Genomic DNA, 13,940 nt, shown 5'->3' on the forward strand with positions numbered 1-13,940 from the left:
CGGGACTCGGGAGTACCGTGAGAAAGCGATCCCTTCTTTCACAAAAATGGGTTCCCATTTTAATAAGCTAGCTTTAGCATGAATGTTTCGTATATTAATAGGTTTTTGCCTGGAGGGAAATTTAATCTTCCACCGAATACGAATAAGCATGATAGCTCTGTTTTGCTGATAGTTGTGGGAACCGAATTTCATTCGAGAATTCGTTTTTACCTTGCTGTTTGTTTTATGATCTCCTACAACCACTTTTTTTTTTCAAATTAAAAAAAAATAGAGCTATATTGAAGTTCGTAGCGACGGTAAATGCCGGGATTTTCTTCGGAAAACGATGTCAGGTAACTGCGAGAGACCGCGGTATTAAAAAAATATATATTAATCAATCTCATTAATCGATATAAGTTCGTAAGCGGAACACATTTTGAAAAGTGGAGTGCAGTTGCAAGCCTCACCGTCGCAACCTCTGTGTGTCTATAGCGCACACGTAAATTCTGGTTTGCACAAATAAGCGACTCCTATCATATTGATTCACAAATCTAATTAAAAGGCATCGTAGAGAGTTTTCCTTTTTTTTCTGCCAGGAGATGAAGGCTCTGGAAAAATAACATCCTAAGACCCTTAGTTATAGATCCGTATCACCAAAACCAAAAAAAAAGAAGCAAAATGCAGCTGAGATATTTTTGCATTTCCAAGGCAAGAACAGTGGTGCAAAAACCATTTAAACTTCGCGCAAATTTCAAAGAAATAAACAACCTAAAACGGTGCCATTACCCTATTGGAAAAACGTACAAGAAACAAACCTGCTGCTTGTACAGTTCGGGTATGACACCAACATACTTTCTTGTTATTATGTATGCAGCTAGTTTGGTTCGGCTTTCTGCATAACTGGAGATACCGGCACCGCTATGCCTATACTGGCAGCCAGTTTGCCTATACTGGCAGCCAGTTTGCCTATACTGGCACCCAGTTTGGGTCTGCCTATACTGGCAGCCAGTTTGCTTGCCGATATGATTCGGGGTGCTGGTATGATTTTGCGGCCGATGACGTAGGCGACCGCCATCTTTCCAACAAAAAACGCTTATACCACACCACCACCGTTATATCCAAATCATACATGCAGAAAGACGACCGCCATCTTCCAACATAACGTCCATCGTTTACCACCGGTATCGTTACATACACCATACATGTCGAAAAAGAACATAAGCCGCGTTTACATGAATGCGACTTAGTCGTATTGAATTTAGTTGCCGCATTCCATATGCGGTCATGTAAACGGCATAATGCGCAAAGCGCATCGCGTTAAAGTCGCTAGACAGAGGTGGATCGAGATGTCGAGTGCGCATTCATTCAGCCCATGTAAACGGAGATCGGATCGCATTTTGGAACGGGGAGGATTATCGGAAGGCGCTCGCTGCGGGAGCGAGTGAACAGCTGAGAACATGGAGGCGGCCAATCTCGTCGGCGGCGCGGAGAGCGGTCCCGCAATTTTTTTCCCGAGAACAAACGCAAGCTTTTATTGTGATCATAACTAAGCAGAATATAGCGGAGCTGCTCGGTGTGGGCGGCCCCGTCCAAACCTTTGCGAAGTACGACTTGCGTGTCCGAAGGGGTCACAAAGACATCGGTGCAAGCACGAACGACACCGAGAGCCCCGAGCACTGTTGAGCACTGCATGGTAGCGCAGAACGAGCAGCTCCTACCTCGGTGCCGTTCCCGGCTGCGCAAGAGCCTCTCGGACTCGGGGTACGGTCGCGATCGGCGAGTTCTGGCGCGGCGAAACGCGGAGGCTTCCTCAAAGCGTGCGCACACATGTCGCCTCTCGTTCAGAGTGAACCGGCGGCCCGGCCTGGAGTCCTAAATGCCTTGGTTTCGATGCTTCTTCCGTCTCGCAACTTCTTCTACAGCACCGAAGACAGCGGGCACCATCTTTACGGTCACTAAATGCGTCGAAAGGACTCCACGTGCGATGCACCGGAAAACGTGGTGCGGCTGGTGCCGGAACGGAACTGCGTAACCAGCGTAACTTCGAGCTTTGAGTCAGCGTGCACGGCAACAAACCGATCGTGACACCAAGCCGCGGATACCGCATCGCCGGTCGACAGCGGCAAACGGCCCGTTGCTCGTATCGTGGGCCGTGACTCGTACTCGGCCAACTCGGCGTCTTTTCGTGGCCCCTCGCGTCGTCGCTACCAGCCGCCAACCCGGCGTCGGAGAAAAGCGAAACCGAAACGTAAAGCTTCCGCCCAGTGGCTTCCGCTGTCGCGCCTTTTCTGACTTCCCGGCTTCCACGCTTCCGGTCGTCGCGGAGATGGCGACGTAGTGGTTTTGGCGGTTTTGGCATCGCTGGCTCGTTCTGCGTTTTGGGGGACAGATGTTTTACGGTCCGTTTCTACTGCGTCTCTGGCTCTCAACTCGACGGCGCCTCTCATAGTTCAACCAGGCGTGGTCAACCTGTGTCAGGCCGGCTCGACTCGTCCGATCGCCGGACCGCAGGCGACTTCCCAGTTCGGCCGTGAGGCCTAGGATCCGAAGACGTCTGTCTCCGTGAAGCGGTAAGCGAATCTCGACCCGTTTTCGTTCTACTTTTAAATTACGTTAGGTGCGCTACAGTGTAAGCATGCGTGCCAAGTGTTCGTAACAATTTTGAACTAGATAATTGTGCTTCATTGCGGTTTGTCATTTACGGAAAATATAAATCGAGCAATGAACGAGGAGCCATGCTTGAAAACGATGCATGTACGATGTTAACTTCTACCTCGGCGGCTTTAAAAAAAAGTCAAGACTGGTTACGGTTGGATGCGAGGCTGGTCCCAATGCAATGGTAAGCACTTAGAGCGCCTTTCTGAACGGCATGTAAGCAATATAGCGATCAACGAGACGAGCGACGGCGAGAAGCTACGAGTGCCGGCGCCGAGCGCCGAAGATTTCTCACTCTCGCTGCTTGCGCCGCTCAATTCTTGGGCTTCTAGAAAACGTCGCTCATCGCCTCGGTCGCTCGCACCAATCGCTTTCATGATGTGTGTCTCGTCGCGCGGCTGACTGCCGTGTTTATTCAAATATAAGTCGACCTTTTCTTTTTTTTCTTCTTTTTTTTCTTCTCGGAAATTGTGACTAAAGAATTTCGACACCTACATTCGCGACCAAATTTTGCGACCCTACCGGAGGCATGAAGCTATCGAGTCACCGAGCCGGCGTTGCCGTAGAGCCGCGCCGCTTCTTGTTTCAAAAAGCTTTTGGTTGCCGAAATGGCTCGCCGCCCGCGGTGGCCGGTCGGGCGTCGGATTTCGACATCGCGCCTCTAGCGTTCCCCTTGCTGGGCAACGGGTAAGGAGAGGAACGCGATGCGCCATGCACTTTACCCTCCATCCTCGCAAACGCGCACAAAACAAAAAAAATATATATATATATTTTTGTTAGTTGCTTGAGGCGGCTCGGCTCGCGTGTTGCTCATGGCGACACGGCGGCTTTGCTTGCGTCTTTGTAGTTTGTCTTCCGTCGCTTCGCACCTTCTTTCGTTTCCTGTCGTCATTTTACAACGGTGTCAGTGAAGTATTGCTGCGAATTTGCGAGGATGTCTACCCAGCTGACGAAGCTTGGGACGATGATAACATGTCCAGAAGTTCTGACGGTGATGAAGTTTTTGGCATCGCCCCGTGATTTAGCTGAGAGTGATGTAAATAAAGGTTTTTTTCTTTCTTTTGCCCAAAATTTCCCCTGTTCTTAAAAATAAAAAAAAAAAGATCGACCTATATTTGAATTTTTTTTTTTTTTTTTTTGGTGGATCCAATAAATAGGGTTCGACCTATTTTCGAGTAAATACGGTAACTTTAATTTTTATTTTGGGTTACGTCGGACGCAACTCGAATGCTTGACAGTTACGTTGGGCGTAACTTTAATTTTTATTTCGGGTTCCGTCGGACGTAACGTTAGACACTTCGTTACACTTAAGGAAAATAGGGGCTGCTGGTTCATCATATAAAGTTATAAACCAACCATTTGTGTTTAATTAAAATGCATCACTGACCTAAAAAAAAAATACTGCTATTCTAGAGTTTATGCTATAGGAATGTAGCACTTCAGATAAATTTGTTTATTTTTACTTTTAGTCCCTGCCCCACCAGATAAAACATCTGGCCTAAAGCAGTGTTTCGGATCTCCTTCCAAGACATCAGGCGGGTCGTCATTCAATCCAGGAGTCGGCGGCGTCTCATGGGCGTGTTGCTGGTGCTTACTGGATGGTGCTACCGAGGGAAAAGTGGTCATGCTTGGGAAAGGCAAGTATGGCCGCCGTAAGTATACATATTGTTTTTACCTTTGCTCGAATCCGTTTTTAAGAAATGCACAGTTTGCATGTGTGCATCTCTCAATGTTTCCACAGTCGGCTGTTTTTTTTTTGGAGTGCTCCAACTGTGTCAGCGCTAGTTTCTCTAGATCATGCAAATGGGATGCAACAATAAACCACATATGCTCTCGCAACAAACAGCGCTGTGCCGAAGCACTGTGGAATCTACTCTAGCTTTATGATGCAGCACAAAATAGTTGATGCCAATTATAGCTACTTTTGTGACTCCGTTTTACAAAAAGCTCTGCCGAAACAAACTTGCCGCCTTATAGGTAGTGCAAAAGAACCTCGCGTGCCTAACCTGGAGAAGGGCATTTTTTTTTTTCATAGGTCAATTTTTCCTTAAACCAATACCTTCAGCCTCCTTGAAATGTTAACATTATGTGACACACGGAAGAACAGTAAACTCTTTAATGTTGGCAAACCTTTAATTTTCGCGGCCTTTGATTTTTGCAGAATTCAGTGGCTGTGATTATGTCCTCTGTGACCGATTCGAGAAGAAATAGGGGCCACGAAGATAAGGGGGTTCTACTGTACATCGGAGGAAAGAGGAAGTCACTTATGTTTGTATGCAGGAGTAAAACCAACAACAACAATCATGGTGTCGACACTTTGTAAGCCTATCTGTGTCTATTGAATGATATCAATTTTGTTTTAGTTCGTTAAACATTGTTGCCTGTACATTGTGGGATGTCGTCTTCAACACGAGCAGTGGTTTTCTTCTCAAGCAGGCAGCATGGACGCGTGCCGCAGCACAACATAGTTCATTTGCAGGTGGTACCGCAGGTTGAAGGATGGTTGGCACAATATGGGGGAATCACAATTCAATGTTCTACCTCGGGCGTAGACAAGATTTGCTTATTCTAAATCATTTTGTCTAAAAATCTGGGATTTGCGATGAATGTACCCGCATGGTTGGAAGGGCCAGACAAGCCTTGTGAGCGCTTCATTTTCTAGCGTCTCAGTCCTGAACCCACTCACGCACCACATGTGTAGATGTTCCGATAGGTGGGAGCACTTATTTGGAAAATGGTGAATGGCAACTGTTATCTTTATCAGACTTCTGTATTATGGTCAAAGTTGGACTGCATATTTGCAATACTTTTTCTCACTTAAAAATATGTCATACTAAAATATGTAGAATAGCCGATGACAAAAAGAGAATGGCTGGGCGTCCTCCAGCACGTGCTTGTGCTTTTCACCCCACTTTGGACAGATGTGCTTGCTCTAGGCTCATGAGGCGCTGAAACGTCATCGAAGGTAGCAGACGGGCTGGTGGTGGAACAACGGAGACTTCTCCCTGCCTTTCTCATGCTATCAGTGAGCGTGTACCTCTATACTCTAACTTGGCTTAACCTGCACACAGCTGAGGAGAATAGGCTTGGCGAGTGCCCTTACTGCATATGCATTTGTACAGCTGAGGCACTTTCTGAATCAAGAATATTGTGTACCTTACCTTCAAAAACACATCATTTTGGGGGTGCAAAAGGAATTCTAAGGCATATTTTTGTTTGTATTGTCCTATTACGCATCGCAGGCACGTAGCCAGGGGGAGGCCCATGGGGCCCGGGCCCGGGCCCCCCCTTCCCCCTCCCCCTCCGAAATCTTCCATTTTGCATGTGTCCTCCTCTCCCCCTTCTCCTCATACAGCATTTTGTCATGAGTGGGCCCCCTCTGAAACAAAATCCTGGCTACGTGCCTGACGCATGGACTCCTTCAACTTAATGCGGAGTCGACCCACCCTGTTGAAAAATTTAATGCCTGCCAGGTAATTGTTTTGCATTTAGTTAATATATCAGTATTCAGTTGGGTATCCCAAGTCATTAGTCGTTGAGATGCAGTCTCTCTGTAAGTCAGTCATGTTTAACATTCATAAAACTGCTTGTCAAATAATGGCACTGTCGAGGACATGTACTCGGCTCGAGCAATCGCTGTGCACAAGCTGGTCGTGTGGATACAGGCAGCAAACATCCCGGTTGAAACGTCCTTCCTCGCAATGTAGCTCAAGACTAGGTCAGGGCCCCACTCACAAACGTCTATACTTTGCATATCTTTAAGCTGGACCACTTTTGACACTACAAGCCATTGCAGCGAAAACAGTGTGACACATGATTGTAAGCTCGACGTACCATGGCATCCAACTAGAAGGTCACATGGCTTGCAGCTTCTGCCGTGGTTAACTTTAAACTGAGATAGTTTGGAATAATGCTCTCGGTTTTTAGTGTTGCCCGGCACGGTTAACAATTTGGTGATATAGTGCTGCATTGAGAAATCTGCATTCGTGACTGTATCACCTTATGAATGCATACTAGCTATTAAACTCTCCATTCTGCAGAGAAATGAAATGCACTTTGCTTCCAATTGCAGCTACTTCTGGAACTTCATGGTATGAAGCACCTTATGGCTGCAAGCTCTGACCGATCTTGTTCTCTGGTCTGCGCAGGCCCATTGCAGGGAGTCACTCCGAGAGCCTCACCAGAGGTTCCTGCCCGTGGTCGTTCTAAATTTTTTTGTTGTAGGTATGCATCCTTTCTGTCTTTCCCTTAATTGTACTCGGGCGCTTTCTTTTCATTGTCGCAGATTTGCCTCAAAATTAATTCAGCATACAAATGGATGCTGTACAACTGTACCCCACATATTTTGTTCAAGATAACTTTTCTTTGCGAAAGTTAGATTTTTTTATGAAGGTTAGTCTTTTTTGTTTTTATTTACAAATTTATTTGAGTTTCCATGGGCAACACTAAAACGTAATGCCATGGGCAAGGACAAGTTCACTGCTCTAACTTGTTCTCAACTGATTGCAAGAAATTTTGTTAATGTCGTGAAACCTCTTTCCAGCATTGCTTGGCAGCATGAAAACAAATTATACATGGGACATACTCTTTTTTAGACTGCTTGCTCATTCTGCAGGTCTGCCTTCTATAGATGTCGTGCTACTGGAGAGCAGGTAATTCGGTTGTTGGTTTTGCCATTGCTTTTTTTTTAGCCGTTGTCTTAATAGTTCTTTTAAATTTAAAAATTTTCCTAAAAAGCAAGTTGGCAAGAATATCTAGTTTGACTAGTTAGCTGAAAATAGTGATCTAGTACCCTTTAGTCGGTAAAATAGATAGTGTGTGCCGCTGTTAGTGTCAAGTAGAGATGCACGCTTTTTAGGCATTTTGCGCAGGGTGGTACCAATTTTTATTGGTTAGCCTCTTGGTGCGCCAACTAAACTCTTTCTATCCAGACACCTGCCCTTTGCTTTTATTTGGCAGGCTCTGGCAATAAAATAATATAGTGTTATTCCTCGGTGGCTTAATAACCTAAACAAAGAAGTTTCTCCATGTTTAAACGCAAACTTTTATAAAGGCAAAAATGAAATAAGCCAGTAGCAGACGGCACATAGCCTCAACAGTGCTCCGCGCCAACAGCGTTGCGTCAAAATAGCGGTCTTCTCCTTTTTGCTGCCTTCTCTCTCCCTCCTTCGGCGCTCTCCTCCCTTTCCTCCTCTCCGGCACCTTTGTCACCACACCCACTGGCTAAACTCTCCCACTATACAGCTCTGCATTGCAGTAGTAGTTTTTTTTTATAGTCTTTAGAGTTAAATGTGAATATTTGACAGAAATCTCCCAGGTTGGGGTGAAAGAGGGTTAAATGAATGCATTTGATCATTCGCCTTAATTCGGTACCCATCATTTCAAGGCCTGTGTGGCCTTGTCCTGGGGTGTGCCTATGACTGTGGCTGTGAAGGAGCAGTTTTTTAATAGGTACAAGTACAAAGTATAAAAACAAAAGGATCTATGTGCTGATCACGAAAGAATATGCTAGCCATTCTAATGTAGCTCTGCCAAGTACTTGATTGTGATTTGTTTTTATTTTCAGCTACTTGGTTGCCTCAAGATATGGAGATCCTAGTGGCCACAAGCTTGGACTCAATCTTCTTCTGTGGTCCGGCCAGGACCATGGGGGAGGTAATCCCAGCAACAAGAGCATCACAGTATCTCCCTGCCTGTGACTTTCGATTAGCATCACGACAAGGGAGTCCTCATGCCACCAAGTGTTAGGTATGCTACTCGAAATAAGCATTCTTACCTATTCTTGAAGTGAAACAGCCAAAGCACTACTAAGCCTAAAATGCAAAAAAACATTCAAATCTCGGGTTGGATGGAGTTCCAATTACAAAAAGGCGTCTGCAGACATGATTCACATGTGAACTTAAAGCCCACGGGTGTAGGTTCGACGGAGTCACAGAAATAACTTCCCGCAGATGGCTTCGCTAGTGCTATACCCAAACAAATTCTTAAAATAATCATTGTGTTACGTTGGTGTCATCAATCTTATGTACCTAGCCCACCCAGCAGCCGGGAGATGTGAAATATAAAAAAATGGGAACTTGCACATTGTCAGCTCTGCAAAGATAATATATTGAACCGAGCGTAGCACGTTCAACTTAAGAAAGCAATTCAGTGCAGGCCTAGTTTTAAGGTTCACATATTTGTTATTGCCCTTCATAATGAAGTAAAAACTGCTTAAGTTGTGGCCCACTACAGGCTCTCTATTAGTGTTAAAAAGTGTTATGGCAGTTTGAACAGCTCGCTCCAAATATTTTCTTGAAATGCATAGGTTTATGGAAATTATTATGTGGATGTTTGCAGACAGTCATGGTGAGACCAATCTTTAGTGCCAAGTGTTCCACTTATTCAGAGTTGGTTGAGACTGTAAATATTGTAGGTCGCAAATTAAATTTTTATGGTATGCAATGGGCACAATCATCCGTAATGACTAGCTCTACCTAGGGGAACTTTATACGTTTACTACGGCAAGATGGTTTCGCAAAACTAAGTATTTAGTTTATTCAACTCCTGCACTAACCTTCTCTCTAGAAACTTTTTATATTCTTTACGATGCTGAGTTAGGATTCTGGAAGTAGTTTTTCTAGAACTACGCTAGACATTTCCAGTTCATCATTTTTCTCGCCAAGCATTCGAGAGAGCCAAACCCTGTAATATATGGATGGAACTCGCAGAATGATGGGACTGGCAGTTTGAAACATTCGGCACTGTAACAGTAACAATGACATGTCACTTGCCTATGTAGTGCTCATTTTCGCAGATCAAACTGCCTTTTCCGTCTGCACTCATTTTCAGTGGACTCACTCAGCGAACTCGCACCCGAGACTGCAGCGCTGGGTTCTGCGAAATAATTTGAATGAATAACTCATTTTCAGTGGACTCACTCAGCGAACTCGCACCCGAGACTGCAGCGCTGGGTTCTGCGAAATAATTTGAATGAATATAGATGCAGCAGGTTTCTTTGAGTGTGCGTCTAACACGTATTCTTCATATTGAATCTGCTAGTGTATTTATGACCATGTCCTTAATTGTATCCACATTCCAGCTTATTTTTATTTTGACGTTTGGGTTTTCTTCAGTACTTTTCTCAACATCTGTGCTTGTTGAGCCGTACTCAAGACCATACATCTTGTCTTTCCCTATTACATTAATATATAAAACTGTTGATGGCGAGTACGTACCGAATCTGTCGTGCGAGTTAAATAAGAACCAATAGAAAGCTCTACAAAGGAAATTTTGTTAAAGGAGGCTGTATAAGCATTAGAATAGCACATGCCATGCTAAAAAAAAAAAAAAAAATACAAATTCTTGTTAGGTTGGCAAGGATGACACTGCTGTGCTGTTTCTGATGTGTCACAAAAAAAATCAGTGCCATACGGTGTTCTTTATGGAAATACAAACAGTCGAATTCGAAGCCTAGAAGTTTTATTCAAGAATGTTCCTCAATACAAATGTATTTAGAGATCTGAGCCACCGGCTCATACATGACTATGTGGCGAACATTCATTTTCATGTGCATTATAGTTTACAAGGTCTAGTCTGCATTGATTTATTGCATTCATGCTGAAACTGGGAGGGGTTCACTGGGTATGAATAAAGATATAAACATTTCTTGAAATGAAAACATTTGAGAACGGACAAAAGAAAGGATCTGAGAACCTGATCTTAGATTCTCTTTTCTTTTTCTTCTCTAATTTTCACTTTATTTCACCTGATGCATTTAGTTTTTTTAGCGCAGCTCTTAGCGCCCGTTTCCGCGTTTTGCGGCGTCGCTGTCGGCGTAACCGCCCAACTAAACTTGGCAGGAAATTGAATTAATGTTGCGGTCATGTGACGTTAATATTTCCGCTAAGTCTAGCTGAGAAACTGAATTTTTTATGGATGACATGACACGGTCATGCGACGTCATTTTCCCCGCTACTTTTAGCAGAAAAACTGCATTTGTGTTGAGGACAAGGTCTAGTCTGCATATATTTTTGCATTCATGCTGAAACTGGGAGGGGTTTCCGCGCTAAATTTAGTGGAAAACTTAACCCGCTAAATTTAGTGGGCACATTTTCCCGCTAAATTCAGGGAAATTTCCCGCGAAATGGGAGGGGGCCGAAGAGTAGTAGGGGAGGGGGAGGAGGGGCATACCCTCCCATACTCCTCTTCAAGATCTGTGCTCTAATTTCACATTACAGAGTATTCTAAACGTCTCATATTTCATCTCATGTTTATTCAACTTTTATATTGCAGGTGCGCTTGCAGCACAAATCTGGGTTGTGCTGATCCTCTACGCACAAGTTAGGAACTCCTGAATGGCAAGAGTGGGAGTTTGGTCTGACAGCTCAAGGGACACCATTGTTCAGTATTGAATTTTTAATTATCTTCTTTTGAGCAAAGTTAAGCTTTGCTGCTTGCAGTTCTTCTAAAAATAAATACCTGCAACCAAATTTACCAGGTCACGACATTTTGCCTCTGCTCTTAGTGCTCCTGGTGAGCCTTGGATAAGAGCTTACTGGTGTGCAAACATCATGTTTGTTTGAAACCACTCAATAATGTAGACTCGCTGACATCCAGCATTCCAATGAAACGCTGGATGTCCACAAGTCTTGAACAATGCAAGCGGGAAAGGAACCATACAATTGTATCGTATTGGGGGACATTCTAGAGAGTGTTTTTTTGTATGTTTTACAGACTTTAAAAAAGCCATAAAAGCTACATTTACGCGGTCTGTGCACGTGAGTTGCATGGCCAGGGCGGCATAGTATAAAAGACTAATTTGTAATGTTCAGTCGGGTTATTACAGAGATGTGCCAGACTTCTTTCAGAAAACTAGATGGAGGTTCATTCTAGCGTAGTTTTATCCCGCAAACCTAAATATCCCATTCGTTTTCCACAAAGATATAACTAAACGTGAGAAAACACAAAAAAAAACCTCCTACCAATAGTGACATCGTAAGAAGACCTTTCGGCCGCGAAGCGTTTGTCGCTTAAGGGCCGCGCGTCCAATCGCAAGTTTTCTAGGTATATTCTTTCGCATTGGCACCAGTCGGGACACATTTTATTGCCCTTTTAAAAAATAGCACGTGCGTGCATAGCTTTGATAGGTGCTGAAGATGCGTGAGCAAAGATTTCGAAAGCTGCTTTTGTGACGTCGCTCTCCAGGGAAGTGCTTTCACAGCGCTTTAAAAATGACTCTATGCAGCCTCGATTCATAAAATTACCAAATAATTTTGATATTTGAGATTCTGGAGGTCATATGAAGAAGATTTAAAAGTGTTTTCTCAAATACAAAACCGCTTCAGCCTCTCTCTAAGTATAGTATGTTCCTGAAATTTTTAATCAGTGAAAATAGGTTCATGGTTCCAATTAGAAACTTGCTAAGCGTCATCAAAACACACTAAATCAACTTTCTTTGTGAAGATTTAAGACAAGAGAAGCATTTTATGGCGTTCTAAAATTATGGTCAATTTGGACGCGTTTCCAGACTTCGGTTTCTTACCAGAGCGCATCTTTGCACCTGCGGTCCTGCTGCCCGGTGGCCGCAGTGCGAAGCCGACCCCTCGCCTCCCTCGTAGGATGGAGGGAAGCAAGGCGCACATGTGTTGCGCGTCTAAGCCCCTGGGGAACAGGACTGTGCGCGCAGACATATGAGCTCTGATAAGAAACTGAAACCTAGAAACTCGTCCAAATAAAGCGTTTTTACAGAATGCGTAAAATGCTACCCCTGCATTATATCCTTCTAGAAAGAGTTGATTTTGTGGTTTTCAATGACTCAGCAAGTTTCTAATTGAAACCATATTTTCATTTTCACTAATTAAAAAGTTAATTGACAAATTGTATTTAATTATCTGACTGATTGTTACGATTAGGTCCCTATACTATGTACACCTGGCCGTATAACTCGCCTGCACAAACCGCATTAATTTAGCTTTCACGACCTTTCTAAACATATACGTAAAGCTTAAAACTAAATCGCCCTGTACAACAGTGGCAAGGCTAAACCAGCATGGTGGAGCCATACGGCTCCACCATGGTGGTATCGCCTTTTCGCTGGTATAGGATGTCCCATATTACGTTATGCATGTATGGTTCCGTCCGCCTCCATGGTTCCGCCATGATCCACTACGCTGGTATAGGATGTCCCATAATACGACACGCTTGTATGGTTCCGCCTACCTGTATCATTCCGCCTTAATCCACTATACTGGAGCCGAGGTTTCGCTTGTATAGGATGTCCCATATTACGGTTACGCTTGTATGAGCCTTTTCCATCATCTTTCCATCATCGAAATTTTCCAATAGGGTATGACCAAAAATAAAAAAGAAATATTGATAGTAAAAGAACTTGTTGTTGGGCTAGTTGGTGTTGACTGAATTGAACCATGGTTAAAAGCGCTAAAAAAGACGTACACAAGAAAGAAGACAATATTGATAGTGCAGGCAAATTTGTAGAAACCACAGGGGTGATTTTTATATGAATGCGATAAAATTTATCGGTGCACAAACGGGCAAGTGTTCGGTTTTCTGCTAAATTTAGCAGGGAAACTGAATTCGTGCATAGGACACGCTACGTTAATTTTCCGCACACTTTAGCGGGAAATTACTGCTCGAGGCCAGAAAATACCCTTGCTGAAAACCCTGGGTTGGCTTAATGATGCTATCGCATTAAACATAACTGCGGGTTGGCAAATTTGCTAACAAAATATTTTCATTTGGTTGTCAGGAAACCAACACTCCTATTTTCGTTTTCTAAATGCCCTACTTTCCCGAAAATAGCGTAAACAATATTCGGATGTCCTGAACTCCACGCAAGTTTTAGTTGTGCTCTGGATCGCCCAATGGGATACGCCTGCCTAGCTTTGTCCAGAACTCAAATGAGGAGCAATACTCGCTGGAGTAGACGTCGAAAAAAAGCGTTTTTCACAAGTCTGGTGGAAACGCGGGGCCCGACGCCCAGCGCGGTGGCCGATCAAGTCCGCCATAGCAGAAAGCCTGACTCAGCTGGCCTGGAAAACTCAAACTTACTTTCACGCTGTGTAAAGGTCAACCTCTTACACATAACGTCTTAATTGTTACCGTGTTTGTTCCCCTTTGTCCGGACGTCCAAACAGTCATATAACACCAAGACCCCATTAGAAGCACGGAAACCCACAGTTTTCATGTTATTCGTTTTTTCCGGCTCAGTCGATTGCGAGCCATTTGGCGCACGCGCTTCCCTGGCGCCTGGGTCACCGGTGCCAGACCTCTTTCGCACGCTAAAGAGTCGCATTACCTTCACTCCC

The sequence above is a fragment of the Ixodes scapularis genome, unplaced genomic scaffold, assembly GCF_016920785.2.
Source record: "Ixodes scapularis isolate PalLabHiFi unplaced genomic scaffold, ASM1692078v2 PGA_scaffold4__175_contigs__length_147842914, whole genome shotgun sequence".
NCBI classification, from domain to species: Eukaryota; Metazoa; Arthropoda; class Arachnida; order Ixodida; family Ixodidae; genus Ixodes; species Ixodes scapularis.